The following is a 22,490-nucleotide window of genomic DNA, read 5'->3' on the forward strand; positions in this document are numbered from 1 at the left end:
TAATTCAACCAAACTATTCATTTGGAATTTTCTCACTCAGGACTGTGTTATCGGGTGCACATGATGTCATGGTAATCACGTGGAGTTGGTATTTATAGGAAGACTAGCAAGATACCCGTGCTTCGCTACGGTATTATATTGAAATGTATAATTGAATGTTTAACGTTTTATATATAATCCACCGAAATTCGCGATCTGACTCCTTTTCTGAGAGATTACGGCAAAGTTCCTCCCATATTTCAATCTTTCTTTTCAGCAATCGATTTCGTACTTCCCGGGCTAGCTCCAGGTATTCTGCCTGGTCAGCTGGGTCCTAAATCTTTGCCATTTTTCCTATAAGCATTTTTAACATGAATCAAATCCTTGAGGAGATCCGGCGTGGTGTTGTCTTGGGTGTCTTGGCGGTACTGAACCCGCGGCCCTACTACATTCGTAGTCATTATACGTTTCCAGCTAGGTCCGCACAATTTGACGACGGTCCAGAACGTTATTATTATTATTATTATTATTATTATTATTATTATTATTATTATTATTATTAGGGTGGGTGATATTAGTTGAATTTAGGTTGTTATTATAAGTGTTGATGTTTTGGACCCCGCAGCAAGATGCAAGACCGCCAGTTGGCGGTAAATTGCATCTGCTGTCATTGTCATTGCTGACAATGTGACAAGCACCATTGTCGCACGTAGGCAACTGCGCAGGATTTCTGGCGATACGAATGATATACTTCCATGCATTATTGACCTTATTATAGGGATGAACAATATCACGGTCAATGTCATTACTATCGTTTATTTCAAATGTATTTAAATTTTTATTTACATACCAGGAGAATCTACTGTAATCTAATTTTAAGTTCTCCAAAGGAAAAGATGGGTCTTGAAAACGAATCCAGGAAAGATTAAACATGATCGGTTTATGATCAGAATCAAGTAAATTATGAACAGTAAAATCAATTAGCCTCGACTCCTTTTTCACCCCACCGCCGTTAAATTGATTAACCCCCCCGCCCAAAAAAAAATATAGAAGGCGTGTTTCTTTATGTTTAAAGGAGATTCCAAATACCAGTGTTCACGTCTGTTACCTTCCGTTTTGAGATATAAGAATCCCCATAAAACGAATTCACATTTTTCACTTCCTTTCACACTCACCCCCTTAAGTGAAGTTCCTTTATTAGTAAAGGATCTTCTATATACTAATTATCACGACTGTAACATCTTCAGTTTTGAGATATGTGTCCTCAAAATAGGAATTCAACTCCTTTTCACCCCCGGCCTCCAAGATTATTTTTCCCAAAAATGAGTTTTTCTTTGTTTTTAAAGAGATCCAAATACCAATTTTCACGTCTCTAACAACTTTAGTTTTGTTACATGTTAGTATCCTCATACAATTAATTTAATTAGTTTTTCAATTCTTTCACGCCGCCTTCATTGGATTTTCCGAAATCAAAAAGTATGTGTCTCTTTACTTTTAAAGCAGATTCCAAGTACCAACTTTCACGTCTGCAGGATCTTTCATTTCTGAGATATTAGTATACAAATCAATCAGTTAATTTTTCAAATCTCTCCCCACCTTTAAGTGGATTTCCGAAAACAAAAATACGCATTTCTTTAGTTTTAAAAGAGATTACCAAAATACCAAATTTCACGTCTGTAACATCTTCAGTTTTTGAGATATCAGTATCCGAATAAAAAGAATTCAACCTCACATTCAGTCATTTTCCCCCCACCCAAATGGGTTCTACGAAAACCAAAAAATATGTTTCTTTATATTTTTACCGGGAGGTACACCTCAACGCCGCGCATTCAAAACTAGCGCCTAAACGAACTCCTCTATTGGTAAATCAGTGAAACTGAAACTACATCAACTTGGAACTTTAATCAGAAGATGTCACCACTAAAATATTATGTAATTTTGTTATTATGCAGTTGCATAACATGAGTGAATTTCTCCTTGTTTTGTTTGCCATTCATCAAGAAGTTTGGACATTTTTTCCACAGATGACACAACAAAACTATGATCATGCACCCTGGTGCGAAGTGAAAGAACTTATGATTCATAGAAGTTTTGTATTTCTAGGTTTTTGGTAACTGATTGATGCTAATTTATTTTTAGGTTGGCAATTCTTCCTTTTATTTCCGCCAGTTTTGAATGTAGCCAATATCTAATTTATGTAATTAATTTCCAACCAATCCCGTATTTCTTCTTCACCTTGTGTTTAACCAATAAAATCAGGAGGGCGTGTAATGATTCGTCTTGAATGATCTCGAACCTTTCACGTCTCTTGGCCAATTGATCGTCGTCTTACTAAGCGTGTGTGTCAAAGCAGGAGGCGGGCGTCCTCTTTCATCGGTCAGCAGTACATCTACAAGGTAATGGCCATGTAACATATTTCTTTCTTGCTAACTCCGCAGTTTAACCCGAGGGAAAGGTCCGAATCGTTAACTACGTTACCTACTTTTCTAAAAATGTAACTTCTGCCGGCTATTGTAAAAACTTCATAAAATCTTTAATTGTAAATAGGGGATAGAGATTGAATTACCCTCTCGAGCTCCCCTTCATCTTGGTTTGAGTTGACTACGTTTTTCTCCAACGGTTTTTCCTACTGTAATATGTTAATGTAATTTCTATACGAGTCACCTCAGTACTTTGGGAATAGCCCCTGTTTCATTGGCCTAGAGCCCCTTAATTTTTGTGTTCATATCCAGGAGTGCAAGTATACGCCTCCATTCATTTTGTGTTCGGGCCATTAATTTAACCTGTTATTCTTATTCCACGAAGGCCCAGTAGGTTGGGTATTTAATACCCCTGTAAAAGTAAGTTCAATTTTGTAAATGGTGGTTTGAGAGATCAGAGAGTGATGTAATGTTGCCTTGAGTAAGCATTAAGAAACTGAGAGCCTGTTAGCTCTTTTTCAAATTTTGTGATTGTAACGAGTGCCCCTGGAAGGCTAGATATTGTATTTTGGGAGCAAGTGCTCCAGGAATTAGGGGTTTTCTGTCCTTGAATAAATTTTTCGCCTGCTAAACGAGCTAAATGCAAATTTCAAACAAAAATTTTCAGCTAAATTTCGACCACAGATTTCACAGCTTCAGCAAATTAAACCGCGTATTTGTTAGCTATTCCGTAAAGGAAAAGGACGGTTTTAGATTAGCTGTGATAGTAGAAATCAGTTTTTCCTCAATTACCAACATTCTGTCAAAATGGACTTGACCCACTTTGCATATGGGCAACTCAACTACTATATGTCTCTGAATTTTTATTTAGCTTATTATTCATTTTATTATTATTATTGATATATACAGTCGTATCAGCACACACGTTTTTAAAACATAACCGGTTTTCGGACACTAAGGTCCATCATCAGTGTTAATATTTAAATTTAATTTCACATAAGTGTGTCGTCAAAATGAGTTAAAAATGAGTTTAAATTTGTAGCCCTGTTGACATCAACTGTAAAATGAGAAAAAAGAAACCAAGTGTTAAAATTATGAAATCAATACATGTAAACTTACAATGTTGTTGTAAAAATTATGGACATACCATGTTAAGGCTGGCTTTCCTTCGTGCTCAGGCTGTTGGTCGAGTACTAACAAGCGTTCAGCTTTAACTACGGAACCGCACTGCAAGCACATGATGTTACGTCACCTCAAGGTTACGTAGTGAGCACCTGATGTTTACGTCAACTCAAGATTGTAAACAAGATGTTGCTTGCGGCTGTTTCATTTAAAATTTTATCTGGTTCCCTAGTCTGCGCTAAAAATATCTCAATGTTTTCACGTGTATTTAATTCAAATCCATAATTACCTTTAAAAATTAACTTCATGTCCTTTTCGATCCCTAAAAAGCTATGGTTATTGTTATAAATGTGTTCCGCAAAAGCTGAATACTTGTTGTACTTTATTGCCTTAAAATGTTCTTGATATCTTTGATTTAAGGTTCGCCCGGTTCTACCTATATAAAACTTTTTACAGTCGTTACAAGTGAGCCTGTATACTCCCGAATTAGTATATATATCTTTTTTATTGACACTGTGTGCATTATATATATGTTCTGATATTTTATTTCTGGTTCGGAAAGCTGTTTTTAGTTGAAATTTCTTAAATATATTCGCGATTTTAAAAACTTGACTTCCAAAATATGTAAATGTCACAAATTTATTATGTTCATGGATTTTCTTTCTTTTCTCATGGTTTTTCTTTTTTTCTCCATTTTCTTTCTTACGTATAATATTGTCTATCATTTCTGGGTTGTAGCCATTTGCTTTAGCAATTTGTTTTATTATTCTAATTTCTTTCAGTTTGTTTTCATTACTCAAGGGAAGTTTTAGTAATCTACTAATGTAGCTGTTGTAAGCTGATTGTTTGTGGGTTCCTGGGTGGTTGGAATCTTTATTGATGGTAGTGATGGCCTGTGTGGGTTTCCTAAAAATATCGAAATCTATCCTATTGTTGGTTTTTGTTAATGTGAGGTCCAAGAAATTTAACTTTTTTATCGATTTCTTTCTCCATAGTGAATTTAATGTTGCTGTCAAGCAAATTCAAACAACCCAGAAATGTTTCGGGAGTAATGAGGTCTCCATTTAAAAATACCACCGTGTCGTCAACAAAACGGACCCATAATTTTATTTCTTTCTGATATGTGTTCAAAATGGTTTTCTCAAGATTATTTAAATAAATATTGGCTAAGAAACCTGATAGTGGGCTGCCCATTGGTAAACCTGTGTTTTGCTGATAGTACTTCCCGTTGAATGTAAAGTAATTATTTTCTAATATTAGAGTTAATAAGTTTATCGTTTCATTAATTTCTATGTGACTTAGTCTATCTTGATTCTTTAAGTTTTCTTCTATTAAGTTTATGGTCTCTTTAATAGGAATGTTGGAATACATGTTGGTCACGTCATATGATACCATTACAGTTTCTTCGTTTATTTCTGTTGATTGTATTTTGGAAATAGCTTCCAGAGAATTCGATATTGAATTACTATTTTCTAGTGTAATGTGGTTTTGTAAGTGTTTAAGTAAATATTTTGATAATTGAAATGTGGGACTGTTACGACAATTAATTATAGGTCTAACAGGGTAATTCTCTTTGTGAATTTTTGGGAGAGACTTTAAAGTTGGGCATCTTGGGTTCATCAGGACTAATTTTTGTTTCTCTTTTTCATTTATTATGAACTGTGTGTCCTTTAGAGTTTCTTTTATTTTTGTGTTTAAGTTCTTGGTGGGGTCCTTCTTTATTTCCTTTATGCCATTTGTTTCTATGAAATCAATTGTTTTTTGGATGTAGTCGTCTTTATTTATGATGACTGTGACGTTACCCTTATCTGCTTTAGTTACAATCAAGTTATTATTTTTGATTTTAGTTTTTAGATTAGTTATTACTTTTTGTTGTGTACTACTTTCTTTATTTTCTGTAATAGGTTTGTTTTTGATGTTTTCAATTTGATTTGCTACTAAGTGTCTTACAGTTTCTTTTTTATTGTCAGGGACTTTTTGGATAGCTGATTCAGTTTCTGTTATTAGTTGTTTTAATGCGGCATTGTTAATGTTTTGTTTAAAACTGTGTTTGTAACCTAGTTTTAATAGGTTGGTTTCATTTTGGGTTAAAGGTGTGTCCGAAATGTTGACAACAGGTTCACAAAATTCGTGTTCAGTTAAATTATTGGAATCATCACGTGTATATTTGTTCTTAAGTTTATTTAATTTATTCTGAATTGTTTTTCGTTTTTTCTCAAGTCTAATTCTTATGTATTCGTGAATGTGTGTTGCGAGACATGTCCATTCCAGTTTATTGAATGTGTTCATAAGTTGAAGTTGAAGTTGAAACGCTTCTTCATTTAACTGGTCCTTCTTTGCATGTAGACTCTTGATTTCACTTTTTAACCATGTTGTCCGTGCTATTTTGACAGCTCGTTGGCAAGATATTGATGTGTTATTGCTTTTCAGATTAACAAAATTCGGTGTTAAGTTTTGCTTTAAGCATTCGTGATTGAACTTAATGTCCTCATTGATGGTTAAAATTTTTAATTTTATGTTCCTAAATTTAAAGGCTTTGGATGTTTCTCGACCTATGAATGACGAATTATAATCATTATAAAATATCAAAGCCATTTTGACAGTGCTGATATAATTATTTTATTATTATTATTGATATATACAGTCGTATCAGCACACACGTTTTTAAAACATAACCGGTTTTCGGACACTAAGGTCCATCATCAGTGTTAATATTTAAATTTAAATTCACATAAGTGTGTCGTCAAAATGAGTTAAAAATGAGTTTAAATTTGTAGCCCTGTTGACATCAACTGTAAAATGAGAAAAAAGAAACCAAGTGTTAAAATTATGAAATCAATACATGTAAACTTACAATGTTGTTGTAAAAATTATGGACATACCATGTTAAGGCTGGCTTTCCTTCGTGCTCAGGCTGTTGGTCGAGTACTGACAAGCGTTCAGCTTTAACTACGGAACCGCACTGCAAGCACATGATGTTACGTCACCTCAAGGTTACGTAGTGAGCACCTGATGTTTACGTCAACTCAAGATTGTAAACAAGATGTTGCTTGCGGCTGTTTCATTTAAAATTTTATCTGGTTCCCTAGTCTGCGCTAAAAATATCTCAATGTTTTCACGTGTATTTAATTCAAATCCATAATTACCTTTAAAAATTAACTTCATGTCCTTTTCGATCCCTAAAAAGCTATGGTTATTGTTATAAATGTGTTCCGCAAAAGCTGAATACTTGTTGTACTTTATTGCCTTAAAATGTTCTTGATATCTTTGATTTAAGGTTCGCCCGGTTCTACCTATATAAAACTTTTTACAGTCGTTACAAGTGAGCCTGTATACTCCCGAATTAGTATATATATCTTTTTTATTGACACTGTGTGCATTATATATATGTTCTGATATTTTATTTCTGGTTCGGAAAGCTGTTTTTAGTTGAAATTTCTTAAATATATTCGCGATTTTAAAAACTTGACTTCCAAAATATGTAAATGTCACAAATTTATTATGTTCATGGATTTTCTTTCTTTGAAACATCAAAAACAAACCTATTACAGAAAATAAAGAAAGTAGTACACAACAAAAAGTAATAACTAATCTAAAAACTAAAATCAAAAATAATAACTTGATTGTAACTAAAGCAGATAAGGGTAACGTCACAGTCATCATAAATAAAGACGACTACATCCAAAAAACAATCGATTTCATAGAAACAAATGGCATAAAGGAAATAAAGAAGGACCCCACCAAGAACTTAAACACAAAAATAAAAGAAACTCTAAAGGACACACAGTTCATAATAAATGAAAAAGAGAAACAAAAATTAGTCCTGATGAACCCAAGATGCCCAACTTTAAAGTCTCTCCCAAAAATTCACAAAGAGAATTACCCTGTTAGACCTATAATTAATTGTCGTAACAGTCCCACATTTCAATTATCAAAATATTTACTTAAACACTTACAAAACCACATTACACTAGAAAATAGTAATTCAATATCGAATTCTCTGGAAGCTATTTCCAAAATACAATCAACAGAAATAAACGAAGAAACTGTAATGGTATCATATGACGTGACCAACATGTATTCCAACATTCCTATTAAAGAGACCATAAACTTAATAGAAGAAAACTTAAAGAATCAAGATAGACTAAGTCACATAGAAATTAATGAAACGATAAACTTATTAACTCTAATATTAGAAAATAATTACTTTACATTCAACGGGAAGTACTATCAGCAAAACACAGGTTTACCAATGGGCAGCCCACTATCAGGTTTCTTAGCCAATATTTATTTAAATAATCTTGAGAAAACCATTTTGAACACATATCAGAAAGAAATAAAATTATGGGTCCGTTTTGTTGACGACACGGTGGTATTTTTAAATGGAGACCTCATTACTCCCGAAACATTTCTGGGTTGTTTGAATTTGCTTGACAGCAACATTAAATTCACTATGGAGAAAGAAATCGATAAAAAGTTAAATTTCTTGGACCTCACATTAACAAAAACCAACAATAGGATAGATTTCGATATTTTTAGGAAACCCACACAGGCCATCACTACCATCAATAAAGATTCCAACCACCCAGGAACCCACAAACAATCAGCTTACAACAGCTACATTAGTAGATTACTAAAACTTCCCTTGAGTAATGAAAACAAACTGAAAGAAATTAGAATAATAAAACAAATTGCTAAAGCAAATGGCTACAACCCAGAAATGATAGACAATATTATACGTAAGAAAGAAAATGGAGAAAAAAAGAAAAACCATGAGAAAAGAAAGAAAATCCATGAACATAATAAATTTGTGACATTTACATATTTTGGAAGTCAAGTTTTTAAAATCGCGAATATATTTAAGAAATTTCAACTAAAAACAGCTTTCCGAACCAGAAATAAAATATCAGAACATATATATAATGCACACAGTGTCAATAAAAAAGATATATATACTAATTCGGGAGTATACAGGCTCACTTGTAACGACTGTAAAAAGTTTTATATAGGTAGAACCGGGCGAACCTTAAATCAAAGATATCAAGAACATTTTAAGGCAATAAAGTACAACAAGTATTCAGCTTTTGCGGAACACATTTATAACAATAACCATAGCTTTTTAGGGATCGAAAAGGACATGAAGTTAATTTTTAAAGGTAATTATGGATTTGAATTAAATACACGTGAAAACATTGAGATATTTTTAGCGCAGACTAGGGAACCAGATAAAATTTTAAATGAAACAGCCGCAAGCAACATCTTGTTTACAATCTTGAGTTGACGTAAACATCAGGTGCTCACTACGTAACCTTGAGGTGACGTAACATCATGTGCTTGCAGTGCGGTTCCGTAGTTAAAGCTGAACGCTTGTCAGTACTCGACCAACAGCCTGAGCACGAAGGAAAGCCAGCCTTAACATGGTATGTCCATAATTTTTACAACAACATTGTAAGTTTACATGTATTGATTTCATAATTTTAACACTTGGTTTCTTTTTTCTCATTTTACAGTTGATGTCAACAGGGCTACAAATTTAAACTCATTTTTAACTCATTTTGACGACACACTTATGTGAAATTAAATTTAAATATTAACACTGATGATGGACCTTAGTGTCCGAAAACCGGTTATGTTTTAAAAACGTGTGTGCTGATACGACTGTATATATCAATAATAATAATAAAATAATTATATCAGCACTGTCAAAATGGCTTTGATATTTTATAATGATTATAATTCGTTATTATTCATTGCCAGTTTCTGTTTATTTTCTTTTGTAAAATTTCCAAGGGGAATTTTAACCCCCAGTAACACCCTTGGCAACGTCCCTGCATTAAGAAAGGTTTATGTACACATGTTATAACTGTGGCTGAAATATATTACTAAAATTGTGTTTGAGATAAAGGATTACTTAAACGGAGAACCTGAGTTGAGTACTAATACTGCTGTACTACTTACTTTGAATACAGTAGTGACGATTGTAATTTGATAAGAAGAAGAAGAAAAGAAGAAGAAGAAGAACTGCTGTGGTTCTACGAGCTTATCCCACAGACATACGTTTAAGCATACTCTAATAAAGCTTGCATGGATTGATATCCCTCTGACCGTTTACGGAAGAATGTTCCATTCAAGGCTGGCAGCAACATTAAAGGAATTGTTGTACCTTGAGAATTTGTGCTTAGAAGTAGCGATCAGTGCCGTGTTCAGCCCTCTGGTATTTTCTCGTTGTACGAAATCGTTCATACAGGTAGCTTGGGGATTGTGAGGTAAAGATGCGGTGCAGTGAAATCAAGGTACACACCGTGCGTTTGTCTTTGCGGCGTAGCCATCCGAGGTCGACGTATGACTGGGTAAAACGTTCAGAAAATTTCAAATTACAGTTATATGTTATTTTTATACAAGCATTTTGTACGTGTTTTACTTTGTCTCGGAGTACTGTTTTTTTTTTTTTTTTTTTTTTTTTGCGTCTTTGTAAACTGCGTTACATTAGTCGAATATTGGAAGAATGAGGTTTTCCAGTAGTTTCTTATTTAGACTGAACTGAAAAGTAAATATGAAATTGTTTAATGTGTGAAATGTGACGCTCTTCTACTCACAGATATTGTCTGGTTCGACCACGAGAACCGGTCAGTGGTTATTCCCAGGGTTGTTACGCTCTGCCGCAAAGACGAAACTTGATTTGAAAATCAAGCGTATGGGAACGACATTCTGTAGTTACCGGTAAAGAGTGCTGGGTGGGCAGTTGCTATGGTTTGGGATCTTCCCGCGTTTAGAACGAATCTGTGGTGTGAAGATATTTTGCATACGACTTCTAGAGCCTTGTTTACTTGTTTTCGTCTCTTAAAATTTGTTTTAGTTCGCACCGACACAGAATGATATGTCCTAAAACAACGATGGCATAGGAAGGGGCTAGGAGTGCCCCAGCATATGCCTGATGAAAAATAGGAAACCACGCAAAACCATCTTCAGAGCTACCGAGAGTAGGGTTCGGATCCACTATCTCCCGAATGCAAGATTAAATCTACGTGACCCAAAACGCGCAGCCTATTGCTCGGTGTATTTATTTGTTTGATTAATGTCTAAACGCATGTTGATTTTGCGTGGATGTACAAGTGTACGTCATCAGCTTAAATGTGACGTTTACATTATGTCATTTCTTGAGGTATATCATTGATAATTTGTTGGCAATATGCTAAATTGTGTGCATTCATCGAATGACACTTCCTATTCCCAAAATCCAAAAATTGTTTTGCGAAACGTTCAGCGGATACATCGTCTTGTAGTTGTACACGAATTGGTCTTCACAGTCAATTTCTGTACGTGTCACCACAAAACTGACGATTTGAGACATGCATTAAGTTCATCAACGGGTGTTATACGTGGTATAACTGGTAGAGTTTGACGAAAGTCATCAGACCATAAAATGAGCGCGCCACCGAAGAGCTGTTCATTTCCTCTCAAATATTTTAGCGTACTTTAAGCAAGCCTCGGACCTATGGGAGTAATGGAGTCCCACTCCCATTTGACAAGCGAGGGACTCCTTGGAAACAACTTGGCGAACGAAATGGAATTCGATGGTGAGCTATCAATATTAATGGGGCTTATGGAAGAAAGAAAGTAGAACTGGCTGAGTCAGCAAAGAGGATGCATCTGGATGTGCTAGGAGTAAGTGATATTCGGGTAAGGGGAGATAACGAGGAAGATATAGGATATTATAAAGTGTACTTGACGGGTGTTAGAAAGGGAAGGGCAGAGTCTGGGGTAGGGCTCTTTATTAGGAATACCATTGCACGGAACATAGTTTTTGTTAGGCACGTAAATGAGCGAATGATGTGGATAGATTTGTCAGTTGGAGGAATTAGGACTAGAATTGTGTCCGTGTATTCACCATGTGAGGGTGCGAATGAGGATGAAGTTGACAAGTTTTATGAAGCATTGAGTGACATTGTGGTCAGGGTCAACAGAAAGGATAGAATAGTGCTAATGGGCGAGAGTTGCGAATAGAACTGAAGGATACGAAAGGGTGATTGGTAAATGTGGGGAAGATATGGAAGCTAATGGGAATGGGAAGCGTTTGCTGGACTTCTGTGCTAGTATGGGTTTAGCTGTTACGAATACATTCTTCAAGCATAAGGCTATTCACCGCTACAAATGGGAGGCTAGGGGTACCAGATCCATAATAGACTATATCTTGACAGACTTCGAATTCAGGAAATCTGTTAAGAATGTACGAGTTTTCCGCGGATTTTTCGATGATACAGACCACTATCTGATCTATAGTGAACTAAGTATGTCTAGGCCTAGGGTAGAGAAAGTGAAATCTGTCTGCAAACGAATAAGGGTAGAAAATCTCCAGGACGAGCAAATTAGACGGAAGTACATGGATATGATTAGTGAGAAGTTTCGAACAGTAGACAGTAAGCAGGTTCGGGATATAGAAAGTGAATGGGTGGCATACAGGGATGCTGTAGTAGAAACAGCAAGGGAATGCCTAGGAACAACTGTGTGTAAAGATGGGAAAAGGCGAACATCTTGGTGGAATGATGAAGTGAGAGCAGCTTGTAAACGTAAAAAGAAGGCTTATCAAAAATGGCTCCAAACAAGGGCCGAGGCAGACAGGGAGTTGTACGTAGATGAAAGAAACAGAGCGAAACAAATAGTTGTTGAATCCAAAAAGAAGTCCTGGGAATATTTTGGTAACAACCTGGAAAGGCTAGGTCAAGCAGCAGGGAAACCTTTCTGGACAGTAATAAAGAATCTTAGGAAGGGAGGGAAAAATGAAATGAACAGTGTTTTGAGTAATTCAGGTGAACTCATAATAGATCCCAGGGAATCACTGGAGAGGTGGAGGGAATTTTTTGAACATCTTCTCAATGTAAAAGGAAATCATCCTGGTGGTGTTGTGAACAGCCAAGCAAATGGGGAGGAGGAAAATGATGTTGGTGAAATTATGCTTGAGGAAGTGGAAAGAATGGTAAATAAACTCCATTGTCATAAGGCAGCAGGAATAGATGAAATTAGACATGAAATGGTGAAGTATAGTGAGAAGGCAGGGATGAAATGGCTTCATAGAGTAGTAAAATTAGAACGGAGTGTTGGTAAGGTACCTTCAGATTGGGCAAAAGCAGTAATTGCACCTATGTATAAGCAAGGGAACAGGAAGGATTGCAACAACTATCGAGGTATCTCATTGATTAGTATACCTGGCAAAGTATTCACTGGCATCTTGGAAGGGAGGGTGCGATCATTCGTTGAGAGGAAACTGGATGAAAACCAGTGTGGTTTCAGACCACAGAGAGGCTGTCAGGATCAGATTTTCAGTATGCGCCAGGTAATTGAAGAATGCTACGAGAGGAATAGGCAGTTGTGTTTATGTTTTGTAGATCTAGAGAAAGCTTATGACAGGGTACCGAGGGAAAAGATGTTCGCCATACTGGGGGACAACGGAATTAAAGGCAGATTATCAAAAGCAATCGAAGGCATTTATGTTGACAATTGGGCTTCAGTGAGAATTGATGGTAGAATGAGTTCTTGGTTCAGGGTACTTACAAGGGTTAGACAAGGCCGTAATCTTTCACCTTTGCTGTTCGTAGTTTACATGGATCATCTGCTGAAAGGTATAAAATGGCAGGGAGGGATTAAATTAGGTGGAAATGTAGTAAGCAGTCTGGCATATGCTGACGATTTGGTCCTAATGGCAGATTGTGCCGAAAGCCTACAGTCTAATATCTGGGAACTAGAAAATAGGTGCAATGAGTATGGTATGAAAATTAGCCTCTCGAAGACTAAATTGATGTCAGTAGGTAAGAAATTCAACAGAATTGAATGTCAGGTGGGTGATACAAAGCTAGAACAGGTCGATAATTTCAAGTATTTAGGTTGTGTGTTCTCCCAGGATGGTAATAGAGTAAGTGAGATTGAATCAAGGTGTCGTAAAGCTAATGCAGTGAGCTCGCAGCTGTGATCAACAGTATTCTGTAAGAAGGAAATGAGCCCCCAGACGAAACTATCTCTACATCGGTCTGTTTTCAGATCAACTTTGCTTTACGGGAGCGCAAGCTGGGTGGACTCAGGATATCTTATTCATAAGTTAGAAGTAACATACATGAAAGTAGCAAGAATGATTGCTGGTACAAACAGGTGGGAACAATGGCAGGAGGGTGCTCGGAATGAGGAGATAAAGGCTAATTTAGGAATGAACTCGATGGATGAAGCTGTACGCATAAACCAGCTTCGGTAGTGGGGTCATGTGAGGCGAATGGAGGAGGATAGGTTACCTAGGAGAATAATGAACTCTGCTATGGAGGGTAAGAGAAGTAGAGGTGTACCAAGACGACGATGGTTAGACTCGGTTTCTAACGATTTAAATATAAGAGGTATAGAACTAAATGAGGCCACAACACTATTTGCAAATCGAGGATTGTGGCGACGTTTAGTAAATTCACAGAGGCTTGCAGACTGAACGCTGAAAGGCATAACAGTCTATGATGATAATGTATGTATGTATGTATGTATGTACGATGAAGCGCTTCCAGTGCCTGCTTGTATGCCATAGTACATTCTTCCCATACAAGTGTTGACATGATTGGTGTACTTCACCCATCGCAGATATTTTGTTGTTATTGCATGTTGTCTCAGTGATTTTCATATTCACGGCTATTTCAGTGCTGAATGCGCTATTCGGTCAAATTCAAAAGAGTTGTCGCAGTACTACATCATGCGATTGCCAGTGCAATTTTTCTCGACCGCACGGTTGCCAAAAAAAGTGAAATGAGAAAAGCTTTACCTGTGCCTCCGGGCGCACCTAGGATATACATTCCGCCAGTGTAGCATGTAATTGCATATTAATTCTGTCATACTCTATGAGTTGTTCTGATACAAATGTCGGAAGTTTCGTATGAATAAATGTACGCAATCCGTCAACATCAAAGTGTGTTTCTCGATCGAGAAGGTCGTTTACAGATCGATTTGGCTCATTCATTCCCAATTGTACCAGTGCTTGGTTAGCGATTGCAAAACGTATGTCGTCAATCGAAACCAATGCCTTATTATACACGTTTGCTGCGGACTAAATGCCCGAATTTTTATTCGTTGCAAGCAAACGATGTAGAATGTCTCCACTCATGTAGGCTTTGTATTTTTCCCAAAGATATTTGAACTGGATAGCAAGCACGTTGTGAGAGTGATTGCATGTCTATTTCCTGTGGATGTGCAGTATTGGATGCATCAGCATGTGAAGTGTCCCAGTGAGCATCGTTTTCAAGAAGATATAATTCTTGGCAAGCTTCGCGATCAGTAGTATATAATTGACTGTTTGCTGTTCTCCAATCTTGGAAGGATGTAGGTCTACGTACTGTACCCTCTTCGTGATACCAGTACATCAATAGATCAAAATATTCCCGCAACATGACGTTAAAATGGAACACCGTGGATGAGACCCCCGACAAATCCCTGCGTCGAAAACCCATCTCTCCTACTTAACATATTACAGCGCTAGCTAAGTCGATAGAACAGGAACTCGTAAACAGTAAACAACACAGAACATTCATTTCATACAATCTGTCATTCTCCATTGCGTAGCTCGGAGAAGAATAACTCAGTCTGCCCAGCACTTACGTATACTGAGGCCTTTCATTACTACGTACTAGCGCGCCTGGTGACCATAATGGTTAAGGCGTCAAACCTATATATCGTCGGTGTTCGGCCAAAAGGTCATATCTCACAATGCTCTTTCTATCCATTACTTTCCTTAACTGGTCACGCCTCCAAGCCACATATGGATATGCAGTTCATCAGAACAATGTTCGTTGTGTTCATTTTCGTACAGCAAGCCTCTAAAGGAAAATGAACCTTAAGTGCATTATACTGTAGGAGTGCGTAAATAAGTCATGTAAACATACATTCCTAGAGTGCGGTACAGTAAGGTTCATTTCCCTTTACATGCAAGCATAGGAAAATCAACACAAGATATATTGTTCTGATGGACTAAATATCCTTATGTGGCTGAGAGACGTGACCAGTCTTAAGGAAGAAAATGGATTGGAAGTGCATTGGGAGATACGAGGTTTTAGAACTAAGCCATCGATATGACCTTTTGCCCGAACAGCGACGATATGTTCTGACAACGTGGTTGAACGATTCGAGTTCCGTTGGTGGAAAAATTTTCACCATCAGAATGTTGGCCGCCAGGGTAGGAGAGGTGGTGGTGGTGTACAATTTCTAATCACTAGGTTGTGTGGGAAAAGCCTGGATTCCGTAGCAAACCTCTCCAAAGTGTTCATATGCATTGCAGGCATATGGCACTGTTGATGATGATTCGACCGTCGGATGGAGATGTTAAGACTTGAGTAGACCCTCGGTGCTATTCGACAGGAGTAGACTATGACGGACACCGTGTTTTACCCTCCCACCACCTCATTATCATCATCATTCCACATCCGGACCTGCACCAGGTGAGCTGAATATGTACTCGGGTACTCTCCGCACTGAAATCCGTACATTAATAATAACCGTGGGTGGACGGACGAAAGAAGCTGCCAGAGAGAGGATGCTGAAGTTCTGGGCTGTGAGGAAGGCTTCCAGAAACATGTAATTGTTATCTAACGTGGTCTCTAATGGCCGTAAACGAATATATATATATTATTATTATTATTATTATTATTATTATTATTATTATTATTATTATTATTTTCCATGCCCTTGCTGGCGAGGCCTAGTGTGTACAGTGCACTGTGTCTTCTGGTATGGGCTAGAGCAATTTTGTTACTTCCATAGATTTGTCTCATTCTTATCCTTGGTTTTGACAATGTGAGGTATGAGCGATGCTATTAATACCATTCCTTTTGCAGCCGGTCCCTACTATGAATGGTGTGAAAATGTTGCTCATAGGGTCGTTTGGTGCAAGCACTTCAATGGGCTTGGCAGAATTATATGTAATAGCAACTTCTGGCTCAGTGAGGAAAGTAACGGGAAACTACACTGCTTCTCATTTCCCTAGTACGCCTCTTCAGTGATGCCTAAGCCATCTATGACAGCTGATGGTGAAGCTGTTGAGGACCCAGCCAGCTTTCGGGATGAGGATTGAGCATACATATAACTTACTCTATTTCCATTCTTTTTCTGCCATATTCCATTCTCTAATCATTTACGTTAAAATTATTCTTTCAGACTTTTCGTTACATTGTACCTCCATCACCTACACTTTTAAAGAACTTGACGTGTTTCTACTACTGTCTTCGTAACTGTGTCCGGCTCCATGGCTAAATGGTCAGCGTACTGGCCTTTGGTCACAGGGGTCCCGGGTTCGATTCCCGTCAGGGTCGGGAATTTTAACTATCTTTGGTTAATTTCGCTGGCACGGAGACTGGGTGTATATGTCGTCCTCATCATCATTTCATCATTATCACGACGTGCAGGTCGCCAACGGGAGTCAAATCAAAAGACCTGCACCTGGCGAGCCGAACATGTCCTCGGTCACTCCCGGCACTAAAAGCCATACGCCATTTCTTTTCTTTTCATAACTGTACAAAAGGTTTGTTTTTACTTCTTCTTTACAACGTTCTCATTAGTAACCACAAAATACCTCGTATGTCAGCTTCTTAATCACTTGCATTGTAAAATTTGAGAACTTGAATTCTTTGATGAGAAGTTAAGCTGTCAATCTTTTGAAGAAACGAAACTTATAACTCATGTTTGCGTCGATAGTGGCACTGGACTAATGCATATGCATTTCATTAGCAAAATTTGACAGTAGTAATAACAGAAGCAGCAGCAGCAACAGTAGCAGTAGTAAAGACAATAATATAGCCTACAATGTCTCTCCTCCTTTAGCGCAACAAGAAAAATCTCGAAGATATGGCTCAGCTAATGGTTTGCCTACAATGTAAGACATGAAGTTAGTTTTATTAATACTTTGTCTCAATCAGTCATAACCCACTTTACAGAAAATCTAGCCTTGGCATACTTCATTCCAGTGCTCATTTGCACATACACTATGACTGAATACCGAATATTTAAGATTAACTTAAATATTATACTTAAGTGGCCCGCCTATTCAATACATAAACAATGAATTACATTTAGTACATGTTTCGTCCCCTAACGGACATCATCAGTTATAACAAACTACAATAATACATATCAGAATATCAAAATTACGTTATTAAATTGGAAGGGCACGTGAAAACATTATTGTTTGATAGGACATTTAAAATAAAGTATGGGCAAACTTTGTTAAAGTTGCAAGTCATATAAGCAATAAAACTTTTTGAATTGTTCATTAAACTCTTGATGATAAAGTTAGTGGGAAACTAACAGTTGTACTCATAAAATCTTAAAATAATCGTTGTTGTGAATAAGAACTCTTGATTTAAAATATTTCTTGATGAAAGATCTGTAAGATTCTTGATGGACATTCCTTAATTTTTATATAAGATTGAACGCTTCAGGATATAAAGTCAACACGGGGCCGAAGCAGTAAAGTTATATGTAGAACTGAATACCATTCTGTCTGAAATTAAAAGAAAAAACTACGTGTAAGTAAAGAGAGATGGAAGATGAAATAATGTATTATGATTTAAATCGTGTTACTTACTTCCTTGTTATTGGTCCCGATGTGCGGAAAAGGACTCACTTCTGCTGGGGTAAGTGTGTATATGATTCAAAACAAGTACTGGTAGTTGCTACGTTGAGCGGGGAATGTGGAGGGGAAGTGGGAGGGTGTGTCCTAAGGGAAAGGACCGGAGTGTCACCGAGCATGTCACATGTTAAAGACTGACGTGTCTTTCTAACTTTCGCTTTAATTAATTCTTCATATAAGATGTTATACTTCTCAGAAAGATCGTTAATATTACCCATTGGATTGTTCTTTGGTCCAGATGAATGTAAAGTTCCTCGTATATACTCAATAAATGGCCTTTATTTACAGTTGTGAAGATTTTAAGGTCATTGTCTATGTTTGTAAACATTTGATTAGAGTCTGTCATGTGATCACTCATGGCCGAGTATCTGTTGTATTTCTTCGCTATGACTGAGTTGACACTATATTGAACGTTCTTGGTTGTTCTTACCCCTTTTAGGGACCGGGGAGATGAAGAGTGGGCCTAGAAAGATCAGCTGTTTACCGGGTTATATGGTGAAAAACACTAAGGTCTTCGTGATATATTTTTAGTTCGCCTTTCATAAATTCATATCATTAGTTGTAATTAACTTTTCTATTATCATCCTTCCAAAATATCGATAAAACTATTCTACCTCACAAAACGGGCAATAAAGTGTATTTTGAATAAAGGAACTACGCTTGAAAGTATGCTTTACGTTTATTTCACCGACAAATTATCGAGGGAACTGGTGGTAATGCTGTCAGCAGGTTCTATAGGTTTACGGGTTAAACATCTGGCATAGAGCCATTATCATTCCTTTTCGGACGTCAATGGCTTATACGTTGAGCAACTGCAGTTCAGTAGTAGTAGTAGTAGTAGTAGTAGTAGTAGTAGTAGTAGTACAAGAAGAAAAATAAGAGTATGTTATAGCATAATGGATTTTGTATTCCCTGGTTCCATATTTCATTTCAGTATTTGGAAAATTGGCGTTAGAATTAAAGAACATAACGGATATGTTCCATTGACCCCACACCGACACAGATAGGTCCATTGATCCTACACCACATTTCTGTGAACATGTTCAATCACTCAGAGCTAATAACTTGTAGATATAAATACGGTATGAAGAATGTGGTTAATGGAAAGATTAAGGATTTCTTTATTTCCTAGCCAAGGGCAGGATTTAATTGAAGGAGTTCACTTCAAGAACATCGTGACAGTTTTCTCGTATCTTGCACACGATCCAGGAAACATGAAAGAGTAGAACTGCAAGGAAATAAGTTTCATTTCGTTTTAAGCCACGTAACTTCAAACACCAGAGTGATAGAAAGCAAGGTGGTAAACACTGTTGTTGTTGGTTCGTTTCACGCATGCATGTCAACACCGTTTACCACACTTACGTGATGGAAATGTTTCGTTTTCCTTCCGGCAATGGAAAGTTGTTGGCCATGTATCCCCGCGGTGGTCCCATAATTAGCTCGCTAAAATTCAAAGGAACACTTTATAATCTCTAGCTGGACTTCATTAATGGTGATGGTCTAAATATAGTTTTGTGACCGCAGGATCCACTGAAATTATCCGTCCCGTATAACAAGGAAAACCTTACAATGATTACATATCGTCCCTTAAGAAACGATACCGCGTATCTGACAATGATCGTCCTATCCATAGTGTTCCTTAAGACTGGTCTCGCCTCCCACCCACAAATGGATATGTAGTCCATTCGATCATTTTCGACCGAGCTCGATAGCTGCAGTCGCTTAAGTGCGGCCAGTATCCAGTATTCGGGAGATAGTAGGTTCGAACCCCACTGTCGGCAGCCCTGAAAATGGTTTTCCGTGGATTCCCATTTTCACACCAGGCAAATGCTGGAACTGTACCTTAATTAAGGCCACGGCCGCTTCCTTCCCACTCCTAGCCATTTCCTGTCCCATCGTCGCCATAAGACCTATCTGTGTCGGTGCGACGTAAAGCAACTAGAAAAAAAAACATTTTCGTTATGTTCTTTTTCCTATACCACAGTTTAAAGGAAAATGAACCTTGCCGTACCGTAATGTTGGCATGTAGTATTTGCGCACTCGTACAGTAAAATGCATTTAAGGTTCCTTTTACTTTATATGCCTGCATAGGAAAATGAGCACATCGAAAATTGCTCTGATGGACTGCATATCCACATGTGGCTGAGAGGCGTGACCAGTCTTAAGGAACATAGTGGATACTAAGACCATTGTCAGATACGCGGCATTGTTTCTTAAGGGACGATATCATGTAGTTTCAGATCATAATCATTAGTTTCCATTTACTAAAAAAATTATGGCTTAATTTCTGCGCATTGTGGGGATATTTGCCAATGGGTTGGTGTGGACAGGTTTGAATGAACAGTATACGGGTCATTTAACACTTGAAATAAACTTTCAACGTATTAGGTTATATTCAGAACACATAATACGTATCGAAGACATGTTAAGTACAGAAGAAATGTACACACTGTTCATTGGTTCTTAAACACAATTCTGCATCCTATCATTGACGTTCAAAATATCTCAGTAGTGTATGTTGTTCAAATCGAATTGTGGAAGGCAATTACCAGGTTTAAGTCGAGCTATTTTACGAATATAACTCTTTAATATCAGCTTCAAGGTTAAATCTGTGGAATTTTATAAATCCAAGAAAAAGTGAACTTAGTTTATTTTGTATAATTTTTATTGTACATTGTGTACAAAAAATGTATTCGAAAGCCAAAACACAGGGTTTAAGTTTACAGATAAAGAGTATTTCGATTTGTATAAATAGTAGAGAAGCCGCCTCTGCGGTGTAGTGGTTAGCGTGATTAGCTGCCACCCCCCGAAGGTCCGGGTTCGATTCCCGGCTCTGCCACGAAATTTGAAAAGTGGTACGAGGGCTGGAACGGGGTCCACTCAGCCTCAGGAGGACAACTGAGTAGAGGTGGGTTCGATTCCCACCTCAGCCATCCTCGAATTGGTTTTCCGTGGTTTCCCACTTCACCTCCAGGCGAATGCCGGGATGGTACCTAACTTAAGGCCACGGCCGCCTCCTTCCCTCATCCTTGCCTATCCCTTCCAATCTTCCCATCCTCCTACAAGGCCCCTGTTCACCATAGCAGGTGAGGCCGCCTGGGCGAGGTACTGGTCATACTCCCCAGTTGTATCCCCCGACCAAGAGTCTGAAGCTCCAGGACACTGCCCTTGAGGCAGTAGAGGTGGGATCCCTCGCTGAGTCCGAGGGAAAAGCCGAACCTGGAGGGTAAACAGATGATGATGATGATGATGATGATGATAAATAGTAGAGGAGATATTTAAATTATTCTCATTGGACAAGAAACGAATTACCCTATCGTCACTAGTAAGTTTACAGGTGTAAGGTAACATCATTTGTAGCAGTATATTTCCGAGTTGTTGAAATCGACCTGAGATCGTTAATTTTGATAGTGACATCTGCCTATCTAAGTCCATTCTTTTCATTTTAACTGGAATTTCGCTCTCCCTGACTCGCAAGGTTATTTTCAATATTTGTACAGCAATGGTGCTCAAAGTATCCGTGGTGTAGGGCTAGCATGCCTGCGTCTTGCTCGGAGGTCCCGGGTTCGAATCCCGGCCAGGTCGAAGATTTTTACCTGAATCTGAGGGCTGGTTCGAGGTCCACTCAGCCTACATGATTACAATTGAGGAGCTATCTGACGGTGAGATGGCGGCCCCGGTCTAGAAAGCCAAGAATAACGGCCGAGAGGATTCGTCGTTCTGACCACGCTTCACCTCGTAATCTACAGGCCTTCGGGCTGAGCAGCGGGCGCTTGGTAGGCCATGGCCCATCGGGGCTGTTGCGGCATACGGTTTGGTTTGGTTTGGTTTAGTGCTCAAAGTATAATTTTATCATTCAAAACAGCTGCCTCCATGTATCAGTGGTAGAGTACCCAAATCATGAATCGAAGTTCGCACCAGGGCAGTCAATTTTTGAAGGGGTGTCAAAAATCGGTACTCTTTGTCGTTGGCGTGTTAAAGATCTCTGGTGGCGTCCACAGTGTCATACGGCAAATTAACTCAGCCATATTATTAAGAGAAAATAGGATCTTAGTTATAATTCGTTCAAAAATCAGCAGGATGGGGCTTCGGCATGGGCCTTAAACCTAAAATAGGCATGGGCCTTAAACCTAAAATATGATGTATGTCTTTTACGGTTTGTACAGGATCATTTATGATCAAAAATTTATTTAGAATATTATGTACAAACTGTTTTCCTCTATGCCTTTTACCGATAAAGCGACAAATATTGGACATATCATTTTGGGTAGGGTGAAAGTCCACATTCACATTAACTCTGGTAACAGCTGCTATGGAAATCATTCTGTCAA

The sequence above is a fragment of the Anabrus simplex genome, chromosome 2 (genome assembly GCF_040414725.1).
Source record: "Anabrus simplex isolate iqAnaSimp1 chromosome 2, ASM4041472v1, whole genome shotgun sequence".
NCBI lineage: Eukaryota > Metazoa > Arthropoda > Insecta > Orthoptera > Tettigoniidae > Anabrus > Anabrus simplex.